The following is a 15,438-nucleotide window of genomic DNA, read 5'->3' as shown; positions in this document are numbered from 1 at the left end:
TATGGGGTACATTGGCGTTGTGGCAGGCTTATGCAATGTATGATCATATAATGTAACAAAATCCCCATACTTTTCTTATTAGTGCTTAGTTATGTCTCCTCTTGTTTTGCCTAATATATCTTGACTTTTTTTTGTAATCCCAGTCCATGTACAGTCCTGTCCTGCCCTTGTTTAGTTAATGTTCCCTTATGTATTGTGTACATGTTCTGGGTTTAGCTTTCTGTCCTTCTCTGGTTCTGGGTTCTACTAGTTTTGTCTTGTTTTCTTGTTTGGTGTCTATCCTAGCCTTATCTTGTTTCTAGTACTGGATACATCTCAGCATATGTCTGCTCTGGCTTCCACTAAGCTGCTACAGGGTCTTGGTATGTGGCCGCACAAACGCTGGTGCTCAACACCAGAGGGCGTGTGGTTACCCTGCACCAGGCCCTACGTGTCCACTACCATGCTGAAGACTCCGCTCGTCTCCACATCAGGCACAGGGGTCCCGGTCTTCGGACTGCCACCCTGACACAGTGACTATACACTCGCCTTGACTTGGAGCTGTGTTATGAGATAATTTGCTTAAAAAAAACATTTGGACTCATCTCGTCTATCTATGCACTAATGTGACATCCCAAATTATATTATAGAAATGATGCCTAAATCTTTGAAATCTAATACATTTATCATTGAGGTAATTAAACTTTTTAAAAGCATTTATTATATATAAACATGCCCACCTTCAGTACAACAGGTATTTCTATCAAAAGAGAAAATACCACAAGCATGCCAGCAGACGTCTGTTTTTATGTTCCCTATATATGTCATGTACATTCTAACTCAGAATTGGGGGAAATTAGTTCACTATAGAAACAGTGTTGTCAGTAAAGCATTGAGTACCTCTACACAATCTTAGTAAATAGACCCGTTCCCACAGAATCCTAGAGGACAAGGTGGAGACTATATCAAAGATTTGCAAACACGTTTATGTCTAAAATTTGATGAATATTTGGCTCCATTTATTAAATCTGGAAGATTTTTTTTTACTTTTGTTTTTTTTCATCATCTTTCTTTTGGAACAATGGACAGAACCCAAATTCCTAAAACAAACAAAATGGCTCATTCATACCTCGTTTTTTTTTTGTTTAGTTTTTTGATTGTTTTTCTTTCAATCCTTTGAGATTACAGAATTTGGAGGAATTTCTTATCACCCAAACTTTGGATGAATTCCAATTAATCTAAAACTGAATGCACAAGTCTATTGAATATTTCTGCAATGGATGGCAACATGACAAAAAAAAACTTTCTTTTTTTAGATCCCTTTTAGAACACTTTAATAAATATGATTAAAATAATGATGGAAGTTAACCATTCATTTTCAGAACTGTTACTTGATAAACATTCATTACAGTGTTCACAGTGCAGTTGTATAGCCTGGCCATGTGCACACAATGTCATGTCTTTTTGTTATCTTTAACCTCTGTATCTATTTTATACACATAGCCCTCCAGTATATATACTCTAATTTTGACAGCAGTAAGTTAGAGGGTGAATTAGAAGAAAATCCATTGATGTTCAATGTCTTTGATCCTTAATGAGATTCACCAGTATGAGGTAAATTAAAAAAAAAAATGAAATTAGAGGTTGGTACATTGGATTACACCCAATGTCAGTTAACGAGAGTAAACCGTTAAAACCGCACATTGCACAAACAGTATAATTAGGAAAGCTGCAGATACAATATGAAGATTGCCACGTTTGCATAACATTTCCCAGAAATCCACTACTTCAATAAACACATCTGGCTATGAAAGACTTTGAAGGGTAATATTTCTTGTCTGTTCCTTGTTACATCGCGAATAGAAATCGTGTCTGCAAGCGATGTGAGATATGAACTTGTCAACAGTTCAGAGCAGCATTTTAGGCTCTCAGAGTGCAATAGTACCAGTGGGAAAAATCTCTGGTGAGAAAGTCTAATAGAAAATATTTTGCTGATGGGCAGACCTTTGAAATAAATGCCTGTGATACAAGTGTGTGCTATGATTAAATACCTAAACCCTTTCCAAGAATGGTTTCATCAAAAGAAAAAAAAGATCAAATGAAAAGAAACATATGTAGGTGTATTTATGATTGATGTATGAGTATATATATATACACCGAACAAAATTATAAACAGAACACTTTTGTTTTTGCCCCCATTTTTCATGAGTTAAACTCAAAGATCTAAGACTTTTTCTATGTGCACAAAAGGCCTATTTCTCTCAAATATTGATCACAAATCTGTCTAAATCTGTGTTAGTGAGCACTTCTCCTTTGCCAAGATAATCCATCCACCTCACAGGTGTGGCATATCAAGATGCTGATTAGACAGCATGATTATTGCACAGGTGTGCCTTATGCTGGCCACAATAAAAGACCACCCTAAAATGTGTAGTTTTATCACACAGCACAATGCCACAGATGTCGCACGTTTTGAGGGAGCGTAACCACACCAGCTCAGGACCTCCACATCCAGCATCTTCATCTCCAAGATTGCATGAGACCAGCCACCCAGACAGCTACTGCAACAATCGATTTGCATAACCAAAGAATTTCTGCACAAACTGTCAGAAACAGTCTCAGGGAAGTTCATCTGCATGCTCGTCGTCCTCATCGGGGTCTCGACCTTACTGCAGTTCGCCGTTGCAACTGACTTGAGTGGGCAAATGCTCACATTCAATGGCGTCTGGCACTTTGGAGAGGTATTCTCTTCACGGATGAATCCCGGTTTTCACTGTACAGGGCAGATGGCAGACAGCGTGAATGGCGTCATGTGGGTGAGCGGTTTGCTGATGTCAACATTGTGGATCAAGTGGCCCATGGTGGCGGTGGGGTTATGGTATGGGCCGGCGCATGTTATGGATGATGAAAACAGGTGCATTTTATTGATGGCATTTTGAATGCACAGATATACCGTGACGAGATCCTGAGGCCCATTGTTGTGTTATTCATCCACGACCATTGCCTCATGTTGCAGCATTATAATGCATGGCCCCATGTTGCAAGGATCTGTACACAATTTCTGGAAGCTGTTCTTGCATGGCCAGCATACTCACCGGACATGTCACCTATTGAGCATGTTTGAGATGCTCTAGATCGGCGTATATGACAGCATGTTCGAGGTCCTGCCAATATCCAGCAACTTCGCACAGCCATTGAAGAGGAATGGACCAACATTCCACAGGCCACAATCAACAACCTGATCAACTCTATGCGAACGAGATGTGTTGCCCTGCGTGAGGAAAATGGTGGTCACACCAGATACTGACTGGTCACCCCCCAATACAGTAAAACTGCACATTTTAGAGTGGCCTTTTATTGTTGCCCGCCTAAGGCACACCTGTGCAATAATCATGCTGTCTAATCAGCATCTTGATATGCCACACCTGTGAGATGGATGGATTATCTCGGCAAAGGAGAAATGCTCACTAAAACAGATTTAGACACATTTGTGAACAATATTTGAGAGAAAGGCCTTTTGTATACATAGAAAATGTCTTATATCTTCGATTTCAGCATATGAAAATGGGGCAAAAACAAAAGTGTTGCATTTATAATTTTGTTCAGTATATATATATATATATATTTTTTTTTTTTTGTATATATATATATATATATATATATAATGAATAAAGGATGCATTCAAAGGTCTTCTTTATTTGTCAGTAGTTTTAATGTTGCATAAGAAACAACCCATAGGGTTCAAATGTCGATCATTCACAATTTTGTAATTTATGCAACATTAAAACTACTGACACCTAAGAAGACATCTGAGTACACCCTTCATATATATATATATATATATATATATATATATTTGTGCTCGGAATTTAAATACGTAATGGATAGTAACTGTGAGCAAAGTTGGTTGTGGTGTGCCGAAACCAACGTACGAGTGGGCCTGTAAATAAGAGGGCCCACCAAGGAGAATGTAATTATAACAGGGTGTAGGTGGGTGGGAACAATCAGCTGAACGGCAGAGGTGAGTAGGGGCTGGGAGTTTAAGTAGGGGACTTACTCCTCCCACAAATTCAGGCCTCCACAAGTTCAGGCCTTTTAACTTGTGCTCGGAATTTAAATACGTAATGGATAGTAACTGTGAGCAAAGTTGGTTGTGGTGTGCCGAAACCAACGTACGAGTGGGCCTGTAAATAAGAGGGCAAAAAGATAAATTCGAGAAATACACACTTTATTGCATTTTTTACAAAACCAAGTTCCTGAAAGCTTGGCGAAGCTCTTTCTCCGGCTGTGGAATATATGCAGTATATATGGAGGATTTCCACCGCCCCAGTCTCTTGATGATATGGACCGGTGTGTTAGTGCTAGAGGCTGCAGAGGCGGCTCCTATACGGAAGGAGTGCCCAGAGAATGCAGTCGGGTTGTGTCCGAGCTTAGATAACAGAATTCTGATATGAACCATCAATTTTGCTGTGGTTAACGGGTGCCCTTGTAGTATTAAGAGCGGAGAGTCCGGTAGGTGACCTTGCAGAGTTGACCGTAGGTGGTCTAGTACTTTTACCGGACACCAGGCATTATCAGTAGGGAAGAGAAGAATTATAGTAGGGTGTAGTGACCGGTTGGTTTTAGTTGTAGGGATCGAAAGTTGGTAGTGATCCTCTATTTTAGTGAGGTGTGATATTTTAAGACTTAGCTTTGTATCTCCTTGACAAATTACGGTGAACTCTCTAGGTCTGAGAAAACCGTAGAAAGCGAGATATAAAGCAGATTTGATCACCGTATTTGTGCTGATCTCGAATGGGGCTGTGTCAAGGAGATTGCTAAGTGACCTGAAGATAGGCCCATCTATAGGTAATCTAATGGTAGAGAGTGGAGGTGAAACCTTTGATATTCCTTTCAAAACCTTTTTGACAGGGTATGAAGACAGGAAGGGCGTGTTGTTAGGGAAAAAGGTGAGGCTGTGGTGCTGGACCCCCGTGAGATATAGTTTAATGGTGTTGTGAGATAGTTTAAGGTGTAGGTGGCAAAAAGAGGCAAAAGCCACCATGGTTTGAATAGAGAAGTCACCTTGTAAACCGAACTCTGCAGTGAATTTATTAAATATATTAAGAGCCCTATTGTAAGTGATAGCCGTGTTTGGTGATAATGCTTGGTGAGTGTTCTAGCGTGGTTCAAGAGTGTGCTTAATCCAGGATTAGATTGTGGAACCGTGGTGTCCTGGATGGTTGTAGGTGAGCCGTTGGGAGTGCCTGAGAAAATGCCTGAAATTGAGAACGAGAAAGAGCGTCAGCGGGCGTGTTGTGAATACCCGGGATGTGAAAACAAACTAAGTGAAACTGGCCGGATGCTGCCAACCAGGTCAGCTTGCGAATCAGCCGCATGATGGTCAGGGAAGATGATCGCCCTTTGTTCACGATTTCGCAAGCTGCCGAGTTATCAGAGTAGCATTTGACTGCCTTGCCAGACCAGAGATGACCCCAGGTGTGTGCGGCCGCCACAATGGGATAAATTTCAAATAGTGCTGAGGTCTCTCCGAATCCTGGCAAGTGGGCCAATGGCCCCTGAACCAGTGGTTCCCGAAAATGGCTGCAAAACCGGTATTGGCTGCTGCGTCTGTGTGGATGATGGGTGAAGAGGTGGAGAGAGGGGGAATAAACATGGAGATTCCATTCCAGTCCTTCAAAAACTTCCCCCATATAGCTAAGTCAGCCTTGGCGTGGGGGTCCAAAGAAACTGTGCCAGAGTCCGGAACTCCGTGCAGCAGGCAAAGGAGTCTGGATATGAAAGACCTTCCCTGCGGAATGAAGCGCATCGAAAAGTTCAGGGATCCGAGAAGGGACTGAAGTTCTTTTCTAGTGCAAACATCATTCCGCAGGAACAAGTCATCTCCCCTCTCAAACGTGACAGTTTGTCGTGGGGGAGGCTAGCTCTGAGGTTAACCGAGTCCAGTTCTATCCCCAGAAAGGTCAATTTAGTTGTTGGGCCTATAGTTTTGGCTGGGGACAAAGGGACTCCAAGTGTGGAAAATAGTGCAGTAGTGCTTCTGATTGCTGTGGGTGAAGGTGACCCTGGCTCTATTAGTAAAAAGTCGTTGAGGTAGTGGATAACGGAGTGACACCTGGTGACGTTCAGAAGCAGCCAGCATAGTGACTCTGTGAAAATGTCGAACAGTTTGGGTCTGCTTCGAGAACCGAAAGTGAGTCGAGTAGAGAAGTAATATTTCCCTCGCCATTTAACACCGTGTAAGTGCCAGAGTGAGGGGTGCATGGGTAGTAATTTAAACGCGTTTGTGATGTCCGTTTTGCTAAGCCAGGGTCGATTACCAGATGATATGATGGACTGTATGGCGTCGTCGATGGTTACGTACTGAAGTGAGAATTCGTCTGCTGGAATGAGTGCGTTTATGCTTGGAAAAAGAGGAGTGCGGTGCCGATAAATCAATAATTAGACGTTTTTTATTAGAATATTTGTGAATAGCAATACCAATGGGGTTAGTGCGCCAGGAGGAAAATGGTGAAGAGGTGAAGGGGCCGATCATGAAACCGATGGTGATTTCAGAGGCAATGAGAGTGTCTATGGAGACTGAGTCTAAACGTGCTGACTGGAGATTAGGGCATTCTAGTGTACCTGGGGGAATGGCTACAATACCCGTGAGAAACCCTTTAGGGAACCCTGTGGTGAGATAATCCACCAGATGATTAAGCCTGGGATCCCTTGTCTTGAGCACCACAGAGATATCACCGTAATTGAATGCCTTGTTCTCAAGTACATCCTGTGAGGCTATGAGCAAGGACACCAGACACACATCCTTCCCGTCTAGGATCTCTTTCCTGATAGAGTCAGGGACGGAGTGTGCTGGTGACTCAAATGGTGTAATGGCTGTGCCCGGTGCTGGAGGGGGGAGTATAGGAGGGCATGTTGGTATAGTAGGTACAGCCGTGAAAGCGACTGGGACTACCGTGGTAGTACCTGGGGAGGAGATGGCGCTTTCCACCTTAGATAGCCTGCTATTGAGGGTCTGTAGATTGGCCAAGATCTCTGCCAGGGTATCCTGGGTGGCCGTGCTGTTGCTTGGTGGTTGTCCTTGAGAGCTAGTCCCTGGCCTGGGCTTGGTGAGTAAGTAGCCTATAAAGTTCAGCCTTCCTAGCTGTGGCTGGAAAGGGCACACCCCTGAGCCTAAGCTCGGCTGTAATTTTGGGAATAGTCCATGCTCTCAAGGACGTGGGGGTTGAAAGAGTGAGTGATTCGCCTGGAGACCCGGGTCTGGTAGGCGTGAATGGAGTTTCTTCTGTCAATTCTTTAGTTGGAATAGGTTCTTGGGACATTCTAAAAGGAATGATTATGTGAAAGATATATTAGAAGGGGCGTAAGGTAAGTAGGCGGGGTATGTGGGGTGGTGTATATGGAAGAACTGGACTGTAATGCTAGATGCCAAAGCGAAAAACTTAACTGTTGAATGTTTGGATAGGTGAGGCCCTGCTAATGCCAAGTGGCGGTGAGAGGCTCTACCTATGATTTGGCTTATGACGTAGTTGCCACAGACGTGGTGGCGGGATGTTGGCCTCTCGGTGACAGTAGAGAGAAATCAAAAAGTGTGGCCGTGACAGGTGAGGCCCTGACTAGCGCCCTGTAGTAGGGCATGCGAGGCTTGTAACTATGATTTGGGCGTGGGGCCGTACCTCCATGTTGAGGTGGGGGGGGATGGAAGGCCTCGCTGGGACGGGTTTTCTGATAGGGTGCGCTAAGGCATTAGCCTAGACCCTGTAGCCAGTTCGATTGTATATTTAAGGATAAGGTGAGAGGACTGGAATGTTGTGTAGATACTAACCTTGACTTCTTGCGAATGGTATCTGGAACCTTCTGGTGGTAATAAGTGTGGTAAGCCTCGTCTTATGCTGTCCTTGAGGAAGAGTCCTGAGGCTTTAAGACAGATGTTGACGTATTTATGCGTATCGTGGTGGCGTATGATTTGAATTGGGAGTAGGTTGTTTGTTAGGGGCGCAACGTGAGATCCTGCATTGAGGGATCTGGAAGGTTTAAGTGTGTGACTGGGCTGAAATAGATATTTGTGAGAAGGCTGGATGAGGCCTTGGGGTGACGATTGGACGTATTTGGGTATAGACGAAAGTACCTGAAGGTATGGCTGAGTACCGGGTCAGGTTTTGGTGTTTTCTGGAGCCTGATGGCTGTATGACCGTAAGTCTGAGTAGAAATAATAGTAAAGAATTAACGTACCGTGGGCGTAAGCCTGTGGAAAAGTAGTAATGAACTTGAGACCGTGATAGGTTTTATATGAGGTGTAGTAACAAACGAGTTGTGAACTATACCTTGGTTTGACGTAAAGAAATTACATTATGCGAAACGGTTTAACTGTGTAGAACCGGGGGAAGCCTAGAATAATACTGGAGCTAAGGGTTAACCAAAGAAAAATTCCATAGTTAACGACAGGTGTGAAGGTAAGTAATACAACCCAATATGTAAACATTTAAGGCCTATGGCTTTATAATGCAAAGTGATAAAATACAATACCTGTTCCTGTAATAAAAGACCTTGAAATAAACAACTTTAGTGCAGAAAAAGCGAGAAACCGATGCAGTCTGTAAAGCCAAAAATATGTGACAGCGTGATTATATGGAAAATGAATAGTACAGACGTTTATGTGCCGGATATTGTGTTTATAAACAGTATTTATTAGTATATGTGACAAAATGAAGTGTTTAATAGGTAAATATGTGTTGTGGCAAGGTCAGAGAGGCTTTCTATGTTAGTAATAGATTGGAGTGCTCTCTATTCCCAGCATGATGGGGTTAATTGGTGGGAGTCACCCCTTGAATGTTATATACCAGGTGAATGTAATTAACCAGCACTAGGGTTTTAAAAGGTTAGCCTCTGAAGACATCAGAGAGTCTAACAGCTGGGAGAGAGGAGGTAGTTAAGCCTGAGACAAGGGTACTGTGTGAAACCTGCTAAAAGTGCTGTATTTCATTTTGTTTAAAACTGGGAACCAGATTAGCTGGCCAGTTGGATAGTTAGTAACACTGTTGTTTAGTAAGTCTCCAAGTTGGAGTAGGATTTATTTTCTTTGTGTTTTATTTTGTGGGAGAGCACAACCTTGTATATATTGTGGAAAGTGACAATAAACTGCAGTACTATTTTATCCTGACTGTTGCATTTGAAGTTTATTGTGACGAGCCTGGCCATCCTGCCACAGTGTATAGAAACCGTACGTTTATGATAGATGTGGATATTTTAAAAAGTAGTAAAACAAATTAACTGGTTAACATAGAAAGAAAATCACAAGGCAGATTTTTAAACAAGCTAATTATATCCCCAAACTGACAAAAAAGGTATCAGTAGAAATAAGACCAAACAGGGAATATACGTAAAGAAAAGTAGAATTTGTGAAATAGAACTTAGTGCATACTGTAGCCTATTTGAATAAGAACTAGCCGAATATGGATTTAGAGCAAGGTGTTTGCGTTTTAATTGTACGAAATAGATTGGTCCTGGGTGACCAAACGGAAATAAGAGAATGCCCGTAATAATATTACTGTGTATATAAATAATAGATTCGGTAGTTTCCGTACTAATATATAAAATCAGTGATAAAGTGCCGAGCGTTTGTCTGTTTTGGCGTGAACACTGAAATCGGTTAAAAAAGCGTGTATTTGTACGAATATGATAGAGGGAGCCTACCCCTACGTTTTTAGGCCCGAACGGCGGGAAATAGCGGGGCGCTATTTCTTACGCCTAACTTACGTGAACGTGCCGGTCTCGTGACCGGAAACCGGGTACCTTGACCGGGAACCGAGTGGAAGGCCTCAAACGGACGGAGGACTGGTCAGGACGTCTGACTGCTGGAAACAGGAAAAAATTCTGGAGGGAAGCTGGACAGGAAGTGCTGGTTGCCATGGGGACAAAACAATCAGCTGAACAGCAGAGGTGAGTAGGGGCTGGGAGTTTAAGTAGGGGACTTACTCCTCCCACAAATTCAGGCCTCCACAAGTTCAGGCCTTTTAACATATATATATATATATATATATATATATATATAAAAAAAATTTGTGGTAGGAGAGTTTCAAGCTTACCCTTACTATATATATGTATTTTGGCCACTGTGGCAGCACCTTTCCTGCATAATACATCTCTCGGGTGTGCCCCCAATCTCTTCTTTGTGCAAGCATATTTGGAATCCAGACCAGATTCCTTTGGGGTTAAGCACCCCGCCCAGGCCCCCCAGCTTCTGAGGCCTCTTTAGAGGTGGCCACAGGTGTGTGTATAAATAGGAGTAGGTTTATAGTCATGTCACTTTTATTATTTTCTACATGCAGCACAGATATTATCTGCAAATGTGAGTATACTCATTTAAGCACCAACACTTTAATTGTTTAGTTGTTACACTGTTTTTAATTGCTTTTATCACTTTTTATTTGTATACTCACTTTGCTCTTACAAAGAAATTAATTTAATACACTGTAGCTTGTTTTTAGCACCAGTACTATTTAATTTGTCTCCCACATTTTGTAATTAGCGTAGGACCCACTGACATTGAGGTACTTTGAAGCAGTGGTGGGCTTAACATCATATGGCCATATGGTGGAACTAAATCCCCATACTTATTCTCTTAGATAGGCGTTTTATAGTAGCCTTCTTAGTTATTAATTTTTAGAAGTCTAAGTGCACCATAATTATTTTTTCTATATATATGCAGTGAGGGAAAAAAGCATTTGGTCCCCTGCTGAATTTGGACGTTTGCCCACTGACAGAAATTATCAGTCTATAATTTTAATATTAGGCGTATTTTAACAGTGAGAGACAAAATAACAAAAAAAATACAGAAAAACACATGTCAAAAAAGTTATAAATGGATTTGCATGTCAATGAGTGAAAAAAGTATTTGACCCCTTCGACTTAGTACTTAATGGCAAAACCCTTGTTGGCAATCAAAGAGGTCAGACGTTTCTTGTAGCTGGCCTCCAGGTTTGCACACATCTCAGGAAGGATTTTGTCCCACAGATCCTATCCAAGTCATTAAAGTTTCGAGGCTGGCGTTTGGCAACTCAAACATTCAGTTTCCTCCACAGATTTTCTATGGGTTTAATGTCTGGAGACTGGCTAGGGCACTCCAGGACCTTAATGTGCTTCTTCTTGAGCCACTCCTTATTTGCCTTGGCTGTGTGTTTTGGGTCGTTGTTATGCTTAAATACCCATCCATGACCCATTTTCAATGCGCTGGCTGAGAGAAGGAGGTTCTCACCCAAGATTTGACGGTACATGGCTCTGTCCATCGTCCCTTTGATGCGGTACAGTTGTCCTGTCCCTTTGGCAAAAAAACACCCCAAAGCATTATGTTTCCACCTCCATGTTTGATGGTGGGGATGGTGTGCTTGGGGTCATAGGCAGCATTCTTCTTCCTCCAAACACAAGTTGAGTTAATGCCAAAGAGCTCAATTTTGGTCTCATCTGACCACAACACTTTCACCCAGTTCTCATCTGAATCATTCAGATGTTCATTGGCAAACGTCAGACGGGCCTGTACATCTGCTTTCTTGAGCAGGGGGACTTTGCGGACGCTGCAGGATTTCAGACCTTCACGGCGTAGTGTGTTACCAATTGTTTTCATGGTGACTATGGTCCCAGCTGCCTTGAGATCATTAACAAGATCCTCCCATGTAGTTCTTGGCTGATTCCTCACCATTTTCATGATCATTGAAACTCTACACAGTTATATCTTGCATGGAGCACCAAGGGACCAAGGGAGACTGACAGTTATTTTATGTTTGTTCCATTTGCGAATAATCACACCAACTGTTGTCACCTTCTCACCAAGCTGCTTGGCGATGGTCTTGTAGCCCATTCCAGCCTTGTGTAGGTCTACAATCTTGTCCCTGACATCCTCGGCCAGCTCTTTGGTTTTGGACATGGTGGAGAGTTTGGAATCTGATTGATTGATTGTTTCTGTGGACAGGTGTCTTTTATACAGGTAATTAGTTGAGATTAGGAGCACTCCCTTTAAGAGAGTGATCTTAATCTCAGCTTGTTACTTGTATAAAAGACACCTGGGAGCCAGAAATCTTGCTGATTGATAGGGGATCAAATACGTATTTCACTCATTGACATGCAAATCAATTTATAACATTTTTGACATGCATTTTTCTGGATTTTTGTTTTGTTATTCTGTCTCTCACTGTTAAAATACACCTACCATTATAGACTGATCATTTCTTTGTGTGTATATATATATATATAGAGGTGTAATCCTGTGGTGGCCGGTGCCGGTCTGGCAAGGATCATGTAGACATAGCAGAAATGACCACACTCCAATTTTCAATAAAATGTAACTTTTATTCAATCCATTTAAAAAGTCAACGTTTCAGCTCCCACATGGAACTTTCATCAGGATATAAAATTTTATTTGAAAATCTCTACAAAGTCCTTGGAGTGTGATCATTTCTGCTACGTATATATATATATATAGTAAGGGTAAGCTTGACACTCTCCTACCACAAAATAACTGTGGCGAAACCGACCTCGCCACGTGTCCTTGGAGGGGGCTGATTGCCCGCCTCTTGCCTTTGGACTATGGACCAGACTTTATGGGAATGTGATACCCCAGATAGCCATACCATGGAGCCTATTCATATAATGAAAGACTATGGGAAAGACTTTAGCTCCATGGCAATTGTACTGTGTGAGTAGGATCTGCGTGCTATTCGGTAGTTTTGTGCGTGCAGATCCCAGCTATCTGGGGATAGGTGAAATGTCTGTGTGTTATGTGTAAATGTGACTTTATGTATTTTAAAGTGTTTTATGTTGTTTTGCAACCATGTGGTTAATGGAGTCTGCCTTTAGTCCTGGGTAATTGGATTACTTCTCCAATTAACTCCAGGGCAGAAGGGAGGAAACCAGGGTGCATTGTGGGGATGTTTTTCTGCCAGCCAGAAAGGAACAAAAGATACTTTTAGTAACTTTTGAACCCCTGGTCGGATTCATGCCATTCTTTAATATGTTGTTCCCCTGAATGGATTGATTGTGGATATGTATTTTTATGTGAATGTGATGTATGGTTTTAAAGTTATGAAAGTTGTGTAAAAGTATATTTTACACTGTATGCATAATGGGATTATGTGTCACACTAAGGGGAGGGGATGTGTGGGAGGTAACATCTATGTCATTGGTTCTTTTATGCCTCCCCCTGGGTGTGGCCTGTATGTGTGAGTTGGAAATAAAAGCCAGGCTGGATGAGCCAGTCCAGAGTTCCTGTTTTACCCTCAAAGTGATGTGTCGTCTCATTATTGGGGGGGAGGATTTATTGCATGCTGTTCCAGTTGACTGCTAGGAGTACAAGCCTATTCGTATGGTTCCTATTCAATGGTCTACAGCATTCATATGCTTGGGAGAATTTAAAAGGTTTCTCAGATTCGGTGATTGTGGTGTCTGCCAGAGTGCTTGGAGTCCTCAGGAAGCACTAGGAGCATCCATTAACGGAGGTACTCAGTCGGGGTGCCAGGCGATCCGTTACATTGGTGGCAAGCGGTGGGATGGCGTCCTAGTGCGAGGAGAAGCAGCTCAGAGACACTGGTAACGTTTGGAATTACAAATTGAGGGCAACGCTAGTATCCGTACAGCGCCCCTGGCTACAGCAGAATGGAATCAGCTAGTTTTTGGACAGCGTTCCATGATGAGGAGGAGGAGGCGGCCGCGGACTACAGGGATGCAGACAGAAAGGAAGTCTGGTATGATGCCCTGGAAGACGCCCAGTGGCGGCGAGGTGAGAGTCTCCCCAGTGATGAGCAGCGGCTACAGAAGCGTGTGGCGATGCGCATGTATCTATTGGGAGAGCAGCCCCTGGATGAGTGGGTGACAAGACTAGAGACCCTGGTATGGCGAGAGATCTGGCTAGACAACGCATACCAGGCCCTCTGGTGGCATACCATTCGACTTACCCCCTGGATGGCCGAGCACGACTTACCGGAGGGGGATGATTATGATGGCCCGGGTTTATTATGGGATGCCTTGGAGGACGACATTGATCTTGGCAGCATGGAGGGGTCTAGGTTTTGGGACATCTACGACTACCGGATGGGCATGTATGTCTGGGCTGACGAATGCGAGGTGAGCAAAGACATGACCCACCTGGTAACAAGGGAGTGGGAGCTGGAGCAGGACTACCAACACCTGCTCAGCTTCGTGCAGCTCCAACCTACCCGACAAGCAGAACCAGACCTCATAGACTGGTCCTGGAGAGACCCACAGATGGCAGGTGGAGATGGGATCGAGGTCTCTCTACTGGCCCTACAGGGATGCTGGGCAGTCGGCCCAGATCCCCAGCGGCAGGTTACAGTTCAGAGAGAGGAGCTTGTTACACCCTCTCTCCAGCGGCAGCCTAACCCACCAAGGGGAGACCGTAAGCCCCACACCAGCGCAGATGGGACCGTGGTCTCTGCGCCCAAGTTACAGGGAGCTGAAGGAGCCGTCCTCCCTCCCCAGTGGCAGTGTGATTTGTTGGGAATTGGGAGCCCGGTCTCCATTCCCCAGCGGCAGAGTATCCAGCAGGGAATAGAGAGCCCATCCCCCTTTCCCCCACAGCAGGACTCTGTGCTGGGAGGAGAGACAGTCGGTCTCCCTCCGCAGAGACGGGAAGTATGCATGGGAGAGGAGATTGTTACCACCTCTCCCCAGCGGCGGATCATTAATGTACAGGGAATAGAGAGCCCAGTCTCCATTCCCCAGCGGCAGAGTGTTCTAATGGGAGAGGAGCTGGTTACCACCTCTACCCAGCGGCAGCTTAATGTACCAGGGGGAGACTGTAAGCCCCACACCTGTGCAGATGGGACCGTGGTCTCTGCACTTCCAGCACAGGGGGTAGGGACGGTCGGTCCTGCCCCCCCACAACAGGGCTGTTTAGCCAAAGGGGAGACAGTCTGTCTCCAGCAGCAGAGCTGTGTAACTAAAGGGGAGACAGTCGGTCTCCAGCAGCAGAGTTGTGTAACTCAAGGGGAGACAGTCGGTCTCCAGCAGCAGAGCCGTGTATTTAAAGGGGAGACAGTCGGTCTCCAGCAGCAGAGCGGTGTATTTAAAGGGGAGACAGTCTGTCTCCAGCAGCAGAGCTGTGTAACTAAAGGGGAGACAGTCGGTCTCCAGCAGCAGAGCTGTGTAACTCAAGGGGAGACAGTCGGTCTCCAGCAGCAGAGCGGTGTAACTCAAGGGGAGACAGTCGGTCTCCAGCAGCAGAGCGGTGTATTTAAAGGGGAGACAGTCGGTCTCCAGCAACCAGGCTCCAACCAGACTACTCCCGTGGTAGTGCTGGCAACAGGACAGAGTACCGCTGGTCTCTGCCCCCTCAGCAACCTACCAAGGCAGCCTACCAGTCCCCCACACAGCCGTGGTGAGGCACCTGAAGCTGGACAAGATTCTCCCTCACCCAGGTGTAGTAACTGTTTATTGTGGGTGGGCTGCTCT

The 15,438-nt window shown here is 44.2% G+C and overlaps 1 protein-coding gene across 1 annotated transcript in view; it reads right to left on the bottom strand.

Annotated features, from left to right (window-relative positions):
* DCC (DCC netrin 1 receptor) overlaps positions 1–15,438 on the bottom strand; it is a 635,057-nt gene that overhangs the window by 224,494 nt on the left and 395,125 nt on the right. The gene's annotated exons all lie outside the window — the stretch shown is intronic.

The sequence above is a fragment of the Pelobates fuscus genome, chromosome 5, assembly GCF_036172605.1.
Source record: "Pelobates fuscus isolate aPelFus1 chromosome 5, aPelFus1.pri, whole genome shotgun sequence".
NCBI classification, from domain to species: domain Eukaryota; kingdom Metazoa; phylum Chordata; class Amphibia; order Anura; family Pelobatidae; genus Pelobates; species Pelobates fuscus.
Note: the sequence above shows the minus strand (reverse complement) of the source record. Positions and strands in the feature narration are given on the sequence as shown.